At 34.7% G+C, this 14,993-nt stretch overlaps 1 pseudogene; it reads left to right on the forward strand.

Annotated features, from left to right (window-relative positions):
* Positions 1 to 5,110: 5,110 nt before the first annotated feature.
* Positions 5,111 to 7,323, forward strand: LOC100812295 (uncharacterized; annotated as a pseudogene).
* Positions 7,324 to 14,993: the final 7,670 nt, after the last annotated feature.

Here is a 14,993-nt window from a genome sequence, read left to right on the forward strand (position 1 = left end):
ATCAAGGTTCTTGTTGTTGCTGCTACTCATGCTCCTCCGCCTCTTCCTGTAAAGAGAAGAATGACATGAAGTCATATTAGCTTTGATTTCAACTTGGTTAATGGTCTTGTCACCCATCTGGTGGGGCTTCTGTTGTGCTTTGCGGAGCTTCTCCCCTGATGCTTGTGGGGAGTAAATTTGACTCACCCCTAGTTGAAGGTCTAGCCAACCAGTGTGGGGGTAGGTCGCTTGACCTACTAATTTTTTCCTCTGATGGTTATGAGGAGTATGTCAGACTTGCCCCTAGTTGGAGGTCTTGCCAACCTGTGTGGGGGTAGGCCGCTTGACCTGCTAAGTTCCTCCTCTAATGGTTATGAGAAGTAAATGTGAGCAACATATGATTGAAGGTCTTGTGATGCAATCTAGTGGTAGGTCGTCTTGACCTGCGAAGCTTCTCCTCTGATGGTTGTGAGGAGTAGGTATGACTTCAACCTAATTGAAGGTCTTGCCAATTAATGGGGTGGTAGTTTGCTTGGTTGCACTTGGACCCTTGACGGTGGTTGTCATAGTTGCTGCATGTGAGCAAACCAAGAGGGTACCTTAGGTTTTGTAGAAGTGTGTACCAAGGGTGGACCTTGGGTTTTGGAGGCGTGGGTACCAAGGGCGGACCTCGGGTTTTTGACGTACTTGTATTCCTGAATTTTAATCTTTCAAGGATGAATTTGTTAGTGAATTACACATTCAGGAACGAAAACGACTATTTACTCAAAATAAAAAAAATAAAAATAGAAGATTTTTTAAAAAATTAAAATGTGTGGATTTCATGTGGGACCCATAATTTTTTTTTTCGTATTTCTCTCCTCCCACCTAAATGAAAAAAGGAAAATAAAGCTCATTATTTGACATGACAAATGAAGTAGCATGTCATCACATGAGTGGGTGAGGTAGTAGGGGGGAATTGATACAAATTATTTACAACTTACACCAAAGAATGTCCTATGATTAAATGACAATGTCATTCTAAATTATTCACAACTTGTATCAAAGGAATTTCATTATTAAGGAGAAGACTATTAGTTTTAAAAATTGGAAACTAAAATTGCCTAAAAGGTTTGGGAACTAAAATAGAAATTTACAAAATTTACATGGACTACAAATAACATTAACCCTTATTTATTTTTAATTTAGAAAATCCATTCTTACATTTTTCATCAAATATCAAGTGTTGTTCATATTAATTTAGACACGCATCTCAATTATGTTAAATCATTTAAAAACAATTACGTCAAAATTAATATTTTTCTATTTTGCCAAAAATATATATTTTTCCTAAACTTTAAACCAAAGGAGCACTAAATATATTTAGTGCATAAAGATATTAGAATAATTACTTTTTTAACACCTCATATTGTAATGTCCCAGATTGTCGACTTCTCGGCAGCTCTCACACTATGACTCTTTACACGATGTCACTTTACTCAACTTCTCGTTGGTCAAAACCCTCCACCAATCAGAACCCTTCGTAGGTAGTCTTTCCAAGACCTCCACAATCTATTTTGGTTGCTTCCAGGATTAATGACTGACATGACAAATCAACACAATACTTTTCAGCATATGTTGTCCTCACTCACGTGCTTTTTGGAAAACCTCCCAAAAGGTCACCCATCTCATAACTACTCTAAGCCAAACACGCCTGACTATGAAGTTCTTAAGTGATGGACTATCAAAAAGTATATACATCTTGTAGGTATAGGTAGTAGCAATTAATTCCTTTAAGTCATCCTCAACTATACAATAACATACCAGCATAGCCTCTAGATCATTCTCTTTCCAATGTGATTCGTCAAGGTGTTACACATATAGCTTTCATGAAAATAATATTGAATGAATATAATTGAAAACTTTACTATTTCTTAATAAATATTTTTTTCTTTGTACAAACCCTTAGTAAGGATGTTATTATTATTATATATAAATAATAAATTAATATTGGGTGCTCTTTGACATACTGAATCTAGAAAGTGCTAGTTCGAGCCTAAATCGTGCCCTAAGCAAGAGAATATGATCACAAAGTGAATATTGATGAACTCGTCTACATACACTACTATAAAATAGAGTACCAACGTTGAAAGCATTATCGTTAACATCGGTTTTTGAAAACCGATGTTAATTTAAAATTACAACATCGGTTATTTAAATAACCAATTTTATCTAATAAGACTTATAAAAAAAGTTATCTATCTTCATATCAACATCGGTTCTTAGTAAAAATCGGTGTTGTATGTATATATTAACATCAGTTTTGGTTTAAAAAAAACGTTGTTGCTGTTAATAAAACAACATCGAACCGAAACCGATGTTAACATCGGTTTTTGGTAAAACTGATGTTAAAATAACATACAATATCGGTTTTGGTAAACAACTGATGTTTTTTTTAGGTTTTTTTTAATATAGTGTCTATTTTTTTAATAACCCCAAAATAAAGGATTTGAACCAGACTACAGCATATCATTTTCATTCTGTTTTGAAACAGTTTTTACCAAAAATTCCATGGTTAATTTATTAATTACCATGAATTAATAGAATATTTAATGTTAATGATATATGAATTGTAAAAAATGTAAAATAACTAAAGTACAATTCGAAAATTGCCTAAACACTAACTAATTGTTTCATTTTTAACTTTCAAATAAAAGTTTGCCCACTGGATGCGAAGCGCCTTCAATCTCTCTGGTTCCAATGGTCTAGCATCATTGAAATACTGCATGATAAAACATAAGTCAATAATATATAATACCAATTATAACAAAATCAAATTATAGTATGAATTAAACAATTACCATTTCCCAATTATTCTTGAAACTTCCTAAGATTATAGTTGACATCTAGTGCATGACATAATACCCATACTTAGTGCTTCCTTTTTGTCTATTACACTAAATACATTATGAAATATTGACATTCAATGTTAAGTACAAATTAGTGTAGACAGTATTTAAATATAACTAGAATTAGTAGTGAAATAACTTACTTTAACAACAATCCATCTAGTAGCAGCCTTGAATTTACTTTGTGGAGTATCATCAAGTCCTTTCAAAGCAATGTTGAATACAAACATGGATGTGTATTGTACAATTAAAATATTGATGTTCCCGACTAATGCTAATGCAAATGTATTGAAAAACAACACTGACCTGTTAATTATTCCTTTGAGGTAGTTGTTTGGTCTATTATTCAACGAACAAAACTAGATGACAACATTTTCCTTCAGCAAAATGACGATCATTTGTCAATGTGCACTGCAGTGGAAAAAATATAAGTTATTATACTATTATACATTAATTAAATTCATTTGTTCAGTTTAACTTACCCATTCAGGTAGGCTCCTAGGTACACATCCCTCCTTGAATTCTGCATCCAGTTCTTAATACAACTTTCTGATTCAAATTATGATTGCCTAGATCTTTGTATAGACTGTGGCTCGAGGAATCCATACACATCGGTATTCCCCGCTTGCATACTTGTCTTAGTCATATGCATATTGTTGTTAAAATAGAGAAAAATATGTATGAATTTAAAATAATAAGTTAAGTAGTAAGAAATAATGTAAACTAACTTATAGAATCCACAACTGTATAACATAGATGCTGAGACATTGACCACCATGTGCAATTTCAGATAAATCTTCATGTTTTATGTACAAGGGGAAGTTGTCATTATACACCCTAAACACGACAACATCCCACATAACCTGCAACAACTTCAGAAAAAACTGTGGGATGGTCAATGTCATCAAATATATGGGATCATCGACATCATGATCTAGCCTATCTGCAGGTTTTACGGGTCCCACAACTCCCTGTTTATCCAACATAGTTAATTAACATAATTTAATTATAGTGAACACTTTAATTGAAAAAAGAAGCATTTAATGACACTGAAATACCTGTTCTGATAAACGATTGACAAGATGTGTCGCCCAAGCAAGGAAGGTGTTAAGTGTTTGCCCCACTAACTTAACCTCTTCAGTAGGTACAGGAATGGGAGCATTTGCATCTCTAACCTCCTCAACACCAACCTTGACTTGATCATGCAGTAGAGGAATGTTGTGAACGGTTGTGGATCCCTCATAAAGTCTTCCTAGGGCAACCAGGCGGTGAGGATTTTTTTCGATGTATAACCCGCATTTGTCTGAGTCACCCGTGTCTGGATTATTCCCTAAGGGATCAACACAACTCTCATTTGTACTGACACGAGCAGCTGAAGGATCAACCTCAAGCTCAAGAGATAGTACGAGTCCCTGTGATTGCATCTGCAACTGAAATTGGGACTGCATCTGGCTGAAGGATAACATTAGCTGTCGAATCACTTTTTCTGTGATCGACTCTTCCAGCTAGTCCCTGATTTGTTGCGTCAGCTGCTACAGGTCTTTGGGAGTCACGGAGGAAGACGTGCGAGAGGTCCTTGGAGTCGGTCCAAAGTATTGCTTGATTGTGACACCAGCTCCAGTAGCACACACACGACCAGGGTGTTCTGGTCGCCCAATGGCAGCAGTCAATACATCCTAACGTCCATGGGCGACAAACGAACCTTGTGAGGCCTGCTCCTCCAATGAATCCTGTAAAGAACACATTTATTGGTTTACTCAATCACTCAATAAACATAAATAATTACAATTATTAATTGAAAGTGACTTACAATCTTCTCAGTAATTTCCTTTGCTGCCTTAGACGTTATTTGGTCAGTTTTCTTCATGCGGGCCATCTTCCACTTCACGTGTCGTCTGATGGGAGATAGAGGATCAATCATGGTGTCAGTGCTTTCGGATTGAGCAGCTTCCTCCAGTTTTCCCTTTCTCTTCTCATCCATCAACTTATTTTCTAAATATTCATAACCCCCACGAGACAACACGTGAGGGGCAATGTTTTGTTTCTGGATGGTCTGTGCCTTCTTTTGCACATCCTGTAGAAATTAAAGATTATTGAAAGTTATCATTACAATGTATAACAAAAAGTGAATTTACAGTTTAAAACAATGAAAATCATCAAAATTACCTCCGATTTTGTTTGTCTCTTTCCTAATTTTGTTTAATGTTCCTTGTGAAATGCTCTTACTCACAAATATTTAATTGTCTCGTACTCACAACATAGTTTCTCTTGATTCCAACTTTGCTTGTATCTATGCCTTCTCTAAAGCCTATGGTGATGCCGTTACTTTCTCACCACACATTGTGTCTTTGAAGGTAACTAAACTTCTTCTCTTTGGCTTTTTCAACACCTTGGTCAATGGTCAATCACCTTTACTCTCTTAACTTTGTAGCATATACTATGTATTAGTTGACACTTCAGCGTTCAACCAATATTTGCTAAAATATTATCTTGTTGAATTTTTGTTAGTCAAACTTTATTTTTAGTCACGAATCTTATTATGACTGGCTATTATGAAATGTTAGAGAAATTTAAGAGAAATTGCTTAGCTGTATGGATCTGAGGTATCTTTGCAAGGTGTTGAAGAACATCGTAGAGTATCTGGAATGCAATCCATCTACTCAACATGCTTCAAAGCTACAAGAATCTCTGCCATACTTATTGATGATGGCTTAGAATTGGACAAAAAACATGATATAGAATGGCATAGGAGTTTTACACCTCTTTTTGGTAGAATCTTAAGAATTGAACGGTTGGCTGAGGAAATCCTTGATGAGGTGAGATACCTAAACACATTCACTCTTAATCTGCATTCCCATGATTATTAGGCATCTTATATTGTTTTAGGTTCTTTATTGTTGTCTTTCTTTTACTTGTATTGGTGGCCATGCCATCTACATAGTTTGTTCTTCTCTTTGGCTATTTTTTTATTATTTTTTTGCTTGCTGCATTTGCATTGTAGTATTTCATTTCAACTTGGTTACTTATGCAGGAAGGAGAATATTATATTCAAATCCCTATTGTGTTTTTGAAGCTATAACTTAGGCTTTCAAAATTTGAGGCATCTGTGTTACTTGCTTTCTATGCAAGTATTTGATAATATTAAGTAATAAAAAAAAAGTTTTGAAACAAGGAGACAAAAAATGTTGTGTTTTGCTAGATTCATTCTAGACTAGTAGTTTTGCATATGGGCTTTCATTATGGGTATTCCAAAGGCTTCATTTGTTTACTTATTTATAGGGTTTTGTAAAGTGTTTACTACTAATGAATGTCTTGAACATAATCTGTCTAAGAATTTTCTTTAAGTAGGGATTCCATAGTCTTTGTTAAAAATACAAATTTCAATTAAATCACAATATTGATTAACTTTATATCATAAGTTCAGTTTGGATTTTGTGAATTTTGAGTGTTAAACAACAAACTACACATGTGCCAATGGATAGCTTCAAGAAAAAATAAAGGAAGATAGAAACTGACAAGAGATTTATTTTTCAACATTTTACATCCTATTGTCTTTGACTGGAAAAAAAAAAGGAATGTTATCCTTATAGTCTTAGGATGTTTAGATGTCCAAGACATTTGAGCATGATAGTAGGCCATAAAGTTGTTTGCTTTCTGAATTCTGAGAACCCTAATTGATCAAATCAGAATGCATTCTCTGCTTTGCTTGATGCCTATAGTTATATAATTAGTCATATCAAATTTTGTTCTCTTTTCTTTTATTTTTCTAAACAATGAATGTTTCATTATGTTTGGGGATTATTATGTAGTTGTTAAGTCTAAAATGGAAAATTTGAAGAAATTAAATCTTGTTGGGTAAGATGCAATTGCTCAATTTCTTATTTTGCCAACTCCTGTTTAATTGCATCCTTCAATTTGCAATTTTATTTATATTCTGCCTCTAAGTATAAGCTATTTATATATCTAAATTTGATGTTCCCTGAAGGACTGGCCTGATGGATCTTCTTGGACAGTGGATTCATTTACTAAAGCATTTGTCTCAAAGTTAAATTCATATCCTTCATATGTCTCTCTCGCTCTCTACACACACACATAATGTGGTCTTAGCTTTATAAGTATATAATGTTTTAGCTGGATTCCTTAGCAATACTATTACAGTTTCTGGTGATATCTTTGGATTGAAAAGCATACCTACATACTGCAGTGGCCTAGAAATCAATACTAATGTTACTAAAAAGGATGTTGAGGAGGGGCTGAGGCAGGTGTTGATTGGTGAGTAGGGTGTGCAGTTTGGTTTTAATATGATTTGTTTCAGGATATTCTTACTCACCATTCTATACTTTCAGTTGGGAAGCCTGTCCGTATTGCAAATAAAAATCTTATTGACTACATCTTCTTACAAAGTTTGGAAGTTGCTCAATCCTATGACTTGCCAATGCAGATACACACAGGGTAATGGATGGGTTTCAATTGTTTTATACAATTGCGGAGAATATATGATAAAAGCTTGGGATGAGGGTAGCTCTTTGTGAATTTCAAAAAATTACTCAGCTAAGTTCAATTGAAACAATTTGAGTTTCTAAGTGTTGAACATGACCTAAATTAATAAGGTTACTTGAATAGGACCTAAAAATTACTTGGGCCGTTTTACTCATTCTTTTTGCATTTTCCTTATAAATAGGTGATCCTGCCCGAAATGCAATTTCATAGAAGAATTTTCCTATAAATAGATGGATGTCATGTTCACCCTGGGTATTTATTACCTAGCTAGATAGCTAGTTTTGTCTACTAATTGCAAATTTTATAATAGAATTAAAGATGACTGGAATAATAAAAGTCGAACCTTGTATTGAGAAATGAAAGAGCAGTATTTGTTTTTAGGTGCAAAATGTGGTGGGTATGGTTCCTTTTTCCCAACTCAAAAGCAGTCTACAAAGAAGGTTAATGTTAATGTTAAAAAAGTTAAAAGAAAAAGTAATTTCACAAAACCTTAGAATTAACTAGTGTAATTTATTCATTCTTTATTTAAGGCCAGTAGCAGTGGCAATTGCCATCAAGCATTATTTCAGATTTCACCTGTCCCAAAAGATTGCCTTGAGGTATCTCCAGAGGCCCAAACTTGATAATTAGGATCAACCTGTTTAGGATAAATTTATAACAAACAAATCAAATTCTGGTTATTTAAGGTTATGACATGTTTCACATTCTAATTTCAAGTTGAAAGCTAAAATAACAGCAAATAATTACTTGTATTTTTCAATTTTTTTATTATAATTTTTAAACCCAGAACTAATTTATCCAAATGGATTATAAATAAATAAACTGGAACAGTCACAGGCTATGTAGTCACGACAAAAAGAATCCAGTAATTAGACAAAATAAAAGTGTGGATAAAGTGACAACACAAAAAAAAAGTAAACACGAACATTCTCGCTCTCATTGGTGATAGCTAATGCTTTGAATTTATTGGGGTGGTGTAATAATGAAATAATGTAAAACTGAAATCTCACCAAACTTTAAAACAACATATCTCTATCTGTGCACCAGTTCAAGTTTATAACATAAACAAACTTTAAGACTAATTTGTTTCAAAAGTTTTATTATTTATTGCTTCCTTCCGCTTTTTACAGTTTTACTATTGTACAACTCAAATAAATGGTGAAAAGGAAACAAACCTTTTTGCTTGTATTTTCATTTGTGTGAAAGTTAATTTGATTTATAATTTCACTATTGTTTCAAAACTTAATTCAATGTTCTTACCCAATCAGAAGTAAACACACAGAGGAACATAAGTTGCATAACCCTTTTGCTTGGAGAAGGAAAAAAACATAAATTTCCATCTACAAAGCATACCTAAAACAAAAACTCACTTTCCCCATCACCCTAATGCTGGTTACAGCAATTATAGCATGCAATTATTACAAAAATAAATAACATGATCAAAACAGAAAATTTCACGTTCAACACTTTAACAAAGATCTGGAAATTATAGATTATTTCTTTCATGTCCAAGAGATCAAGTTTAATTTAAGCCAAATAATAAATAATGACTAGATGTTAATTAGTTTCCTATACGTCACCAGGGACGTCTGAACTAGAGTTTGGATAACATAAGGGAATCAAATAGAGATGGGGGTGGTTCCTCATAAAGATCATAAGATAAAATCATACAGAGTTATCTCCAACGATACTTATTGCAATGGTACTAATTGCAAAGATAGAATGGCTGCTATTCACCTTGATGGTAAAGTTTTACAATGGCACCACACTTATAAAATCTAGGTTAACTACTGATCCTATTGGGTGGGAAGAATATGTGAATGCTATCACACAAATTTGGGGTTGTTTATGATGACCCAATGTTAGAATTGATGTCTTTAAGGCACTCCGGGACTATCATTGAGTATTTGGATCAATTTGAAACTATCTTAACTAGAATGGGGTTGAGTGAAGAGTATAAAATCAGTTGTTTCTTGATTGGGTTAGAGTATGAAACTCAAATGCATGTCCGAATGTTCACCCCAAAATCAGTTCAACAAGCAAGAAAATCAGCAAAGCTCTATCAGGCAACCAAAGTACATAAACTCAAACCCTCTGTGTTTGTTAACCACTCTAAATCACACTTTCCACCTGGAGCCAACCCACCATATACCAAAATTAACACAAACAGAAGCCAACCATTGTTACCACTACCAAACATAACCAAAATAGTTAAAGCCCAAACACTAGACAAGCCATATAGATCATACTCTGCTGCTGAATAGAATGAAAGGAGAATGAAGGGGTTATGCATGTTTTGTGATGAGAAATATACTCCAGGTCACCACCTTAAGCACAAAAGAGCCCAAGTATATGTGTTTGAAGGGGAGGATGATGATAGTGGTAGTGAACCATGCTTTTGTGTAAGTGCGATCATTATTCATTGGTTCTCAACATTTTCAAACTATAAGAGTTATTGGGTACTATAAGAATGGAATTTCAAGTTTGACAAAAGAAGCATGTATTGATAGGATCTTCTTTTGGTAAGTTGAAAACAGTGGATCACAAATAACTCCCTAAGAAAACAAACAACCGGTGTTATTGCAAGTGTGCCAACAGGAGGAGCTATCTAATATGGTCAGTCCTGCATTATTCTCTATATCAGTACAAAATGATGAATTTCCAGTTATGATTGATAACTTTAGGCCATATGTCTTTTGATTTTGCATAGGCATAGAGTGTTGCATTTTAATTTGTCTAGACCAAGTATTGCATTCAAGTAAAGGAATACATATATTATACTGCATCTAGTAAGAAAATAGAGTTGAATAAAAGTAATTTGGTTTTTTGTTAAGAATGTCTAAACCATAATTTGGATAAAGCTATGGGACTTTCTAACAATTGTTTTGTTTTGAAAGTTCTAACAAACAAATAAATCTATAGTAAGTGGGCTCCACAGATGTTAACTCGTGTATTGGGTCAGCCTATTTTGAAACAATGAATCATCTATTTGACACTTAGTTAATATCTTTGTATTGGGTCAACCTATTTTGAAACAAAATGGTACTTTTAGTCACAATTTCATACCCAACCTGCAATAGTTCAAAACACATACCTTAGATAACTAACAATTGTTTTGAAATTTCTAACAAACAAATAAATCTATAGTAAATGGGCTCCATAAATGTTAACTCATGTATTGGGTCAGCCTATTTTGAAACAATGAATCATCTATTTGACACTTAGTTAATACCTTTGTATTGGGTCAGCCTATTTTGAAACAAAATGGTACTTTTAGTCGCAATTTCGTACCCAACCTACAGTAGTTCAAAACACATACCTTAGATAAAAATGCTTATTCATTAAGAAAATAAACTTTTACCTATGATATCAGCTCGGTATAGAAGTAATATTTATCTAAGACCAGTTATTTTTATTTTTGACAAACTATGACTATATGAGATTATACATTGAATAAAGTTAAAACCACATCTCCTCTAAGATAACATGACTGCTAGGTATGCAGTAGAGAGGACTCTCAAATTTGCAAAGCGCATATATAATTTGCAGAGAGGACCGCTACATTAAGGGAAGGTCCGGTAAGTCATGCCGGCTCCGATGGTGCAAATAGCTTATCCCTGCCATGGAGCACCGCCCCTTCTCGGCCCAAGAGGACAACGCCATCATCGCGGCCCATGCCCAGTACGGTAATAGGTGGGCCACTGTAGCAGAGCCACTGGAACTGAACTGATAATGCGGTTAAGAACCACTGGAACTCCACTCTCTAGCGTAGAGCCAAAGGTATTTGAAGAACCGATAAGTGGCCATGACTCAAAGTGAATCAAAACTGTATTCCTTATGCACACACTCATGCTCATTTCATGCACCCATTGAGAGAAAGAGTCATGACTATTGCTAATAATGTTTACCAACGTAAATACCTTAAGGCTACTTATTACATTTAAAGGATGTTTGTTCACAATGTGGTCGACGACAAAGAGTATTCAAATCTAAAACTATCAGAAAACAAGCAGTCACGTACCTCAATCGCGGTAGTGATGAACCCCAACTCGTTTGCGGTAGTTGCACCTTGAGCGACACTTGTAGCTTCAGCAGTGCAGTTTGCGGTAGTGACAGGGTCAGGAGTAAGGAGAAAGGACAAAGAGGGTTTGAGCGTGCAGGGGAAAAAAATGAATTCGGGTTTTAATTTATGGATAGAACAACATCGGTTTTTTTTAAAAAAATCGATATTACCTAAACTAGTTAACATCGGTTTTGTCAAAACCAATGTTAACTACTTGAGGTTAACATCGATTTTTTAAAACCCGATGTTAACTAGTTGAGGTTAACATCGACTTTGACATCAGTTTTGAAAAAAAAAACCAATGTTAACCTCAACTATTTAACATCGGTTTTGTTAAAACTGATGTTAACTACTTGAGGTTAACATCGGTTTTTTAAAACTCGATGTTAACTAACTCGACTTATTTACAAAAATGCCACAGTGCTCTAGTTAACATCGATTTTTTGAAAAACCAATGTTAACCGTGCGATGTTAAATCTATAAATTCTAGTAGTAACATGCTTAAAAATGGCATTTCATCTCTGCCTCTTCGTGTTGACAAATAGTATTTGAAACCTAGCAATAAAATTAAAATAATTTTTTTCATATTGTTCTATCTTGTTGATAGTTGGTATTCATAAAAGTGTTCATGAGATGAATTAAGACAAGTTTACCCATGTTCTTATCCCGCTTGAAATTTTGATAGGATTAATTTTGAGAACCTAAACTCGACCAAACTAAGACTCAAAAAATATAGGACAAGACCGGGTCAATCACACTTGTTCATATCCTCTATTAATCTTAACATTATATGTAGTTAAACCACAAAATTAAAGAATATACAACATTTTTTTTGAATAAGTTGAAGGTTTAGCATCACCATGAGGACAAGAAATTCCAACTAGGTTGGCTTTACTTGCCCTAAGGATCCGATACAAAAAATTACCAAAAATTTATTTTAAAAAAAAGAATAAAAAGACAACATATAAATATGGGGAGCTAAACTGAAACCCATGCAGTGAAAATCACTTAAACCTATGAGACCAAAGCCCTATCCTTTCTCTTAGAAAGTCCCCCCATAAAAACTATATTGGGGTGTATCGCACCAAGTAAATCATGATTTGCAATACCATAATTAGAAAATGCATCAACATACTTATTCCCCTCCCAAAAAATATGTGATACGTGAAAAGAAAAAACATTACAGAGAGCCATACCATCCATCCAGTCAATACAAGTAGACCATGGAATCATATGAAAGCTATAAAACACTTTAATTACTATCTACGAATCTGACTCAAGCCGTAAGTGAGCCTAACCCCTTTGATAGCCAATGTTGATAGGCAACATTGCACCAAGTAATTTTGCGTGTAAAGAGTGCCTCACCCCAAGGTGAGAGGAAACCCCCTCTCCCCCTCCCAAGAAATCCACCAAAATGGTCCCTGAATATCCCTCCACAAACAACAATCCCAAGAGAACCTCTAGCAACCCCATCATAGATAACTTTAACCTAATCTTGTAAAGGCGGATGCCAAGTTACTAAGATAGGGATGGAATGCTTACTAGGTCTACTAATGATTGCAAAAGATTTGAGCATGCAGAAATCTACCTTTTTATTCAAAATGGATGGAGTAAGCTCTTGAAGCCTGGCCTTTTTATTCTAAAACCGAATCTGATTCGTAGCATACTAGATACCCCAACAAGCATAAGTCACAACAACTAAAATTAGATCCTTCACTCAAGGGCTCCAAGAACCTTCCAAGAGAAACAAAATTCTATAGCTGGAGATTGTGTCAATAATGGATGAAAGACTATCCCCCAACCACTTCCAAATATAATGAGCAAAACCACACCGAAAGAATAATTTCTCCTTTGGTGTTGATCATCACTGGGGAGCTTATTATGCAACAAATGCCAAAGCAAAAGAGTTTCAGAGGATGGGATACAATTCGACTAGATATAGTCTTAAAAATAGGTAATTGCTTTGAAGGAGACTTTAAGAAAATAAAAGCTTCTTTCAAAGAAAGCTCACCAGAATCAGTATGTTTCCAAATAAAAAAATCCTCCTGAGGCTAGACAAGGATAGGAATGGCCAAAATATCATTCACAATGCCAGGGAAAGAGTCCACAAATTGTTGGGGGAAATTCCATGCCAACTTGACTATAGAATTAGACACTTGAGCTTACAAAGAAGAATCCACCTGTGATGGTAAATTTAAACGAGCAAAGATTTTATCATTAAGACATTTATCATTCCAAAAGTGGATCTTCAGGCAAGAGCCAATTATCGAACTAGAATTATCACAAAGAATATGCATAAAATGACGAGTTGAGGACCAAATAGCATATTTCACATACTGCAAATGATTATTTTGTAAGAAACGAGTCCTCAACACAACAACCCAATCCTCACTCGAAGATAAAATCATCCATCTAAGCTTGAGCATTGAAGTCTCATTAAGATCTTTGAATGAATGCAGGCCCAACCCCTTCCTCCCAAGGAGAGCAAACTTTAGCCCAAGAAATTGTGACTAATTTTTTGGTTTCAATGTTCCCTAACCATAAAATATTGTGAATCTAACTTTCAACTTGATTAAGAAAGCTTGGGGCCATCCATAGACATGAAACGTGTAAGCTATCATACCTTGAATGATAAAGTTAATTAATTGAGCTCTTCCCATTATCGATAATAAGGCACCCTTCCAAGTTGTGGATTTGGACTTGATCTTGTCTACAATGGGTTAGAAGTGACAAGCTTTTGGGCGCCCAATGAAAATAAGAGAACCAAGATACATGAAAGGAAGATTTACCAATGACATACCAAGAAAACTATTAATGTCCCTTATCCCTCATCTAACAAAAGGATTTCACCCCTTCAAAAATCTTACACTTTGCAAGACTGAGAATTTGGCCTAATGCTTCACAGTATATTGAAAATAAGTCCATAAGATGACATAGACTACACTACATACCTCCTCAAAACACCATAAGGTCATCAACATAAAAAAAATGGCTAATAGGATTGAAGCCCCTTGGAGAAGCCATTGGAAGAACTACTTTAGCTTCTAAAAGCAAAGTGATGGAACAACTCAACACCTCTTTAGCCAAGCAAAAAAGAAGAGGTGCGAGTGGGTTCCCTTGGCACACCCCTCGCTTACAACTGAAGTAACCAACAATCTGACCATTCACTGCAAAGGACGAATTTTGCTAATCTAAAAATTATATCAATCCATTTGCAAAATCTCTAGAGAAAGCCAAAGGACTCAAAAAAACCCAAAAGAAAATCCCAATCTAGAGTATCAAAGACTTTTTCAATGTCTAATTTGATGGCAAGGTAGCTACTAAATGTCTTTTTATTAAGTAAATTCAAAGCTTCAGACGTTGAACAAATGCACTCCTCAATGTGTCTCCCACGATTAAAACCTCGTTGTTGTGGGGAAACAATTTGAGAAGCAATGGCATCAAGCCTGTCAACTCTGACATTGGTGATCATCTTAAATTAGAAACTTGCTAATGCAATGGGCTTGAAATTTTCAATGGTGTCTGCCCCTGGAAACATAGGAAGAAGAACCACTAATTTTGAG

Source organism: Glycine max, chromosome 1, assembly GCF_000004515.6.
Source record: "Glycine max cultivar Williams 82 chromosome 1, Glycine_max_v4.0, whole genome shotgun sequence".
Lineage (NCBI taxonomy): Eukaryota > Viridiplantae > Streptophyta > Magnoliopsida > Fabales > Fabaceae > Glycine > Glycine max.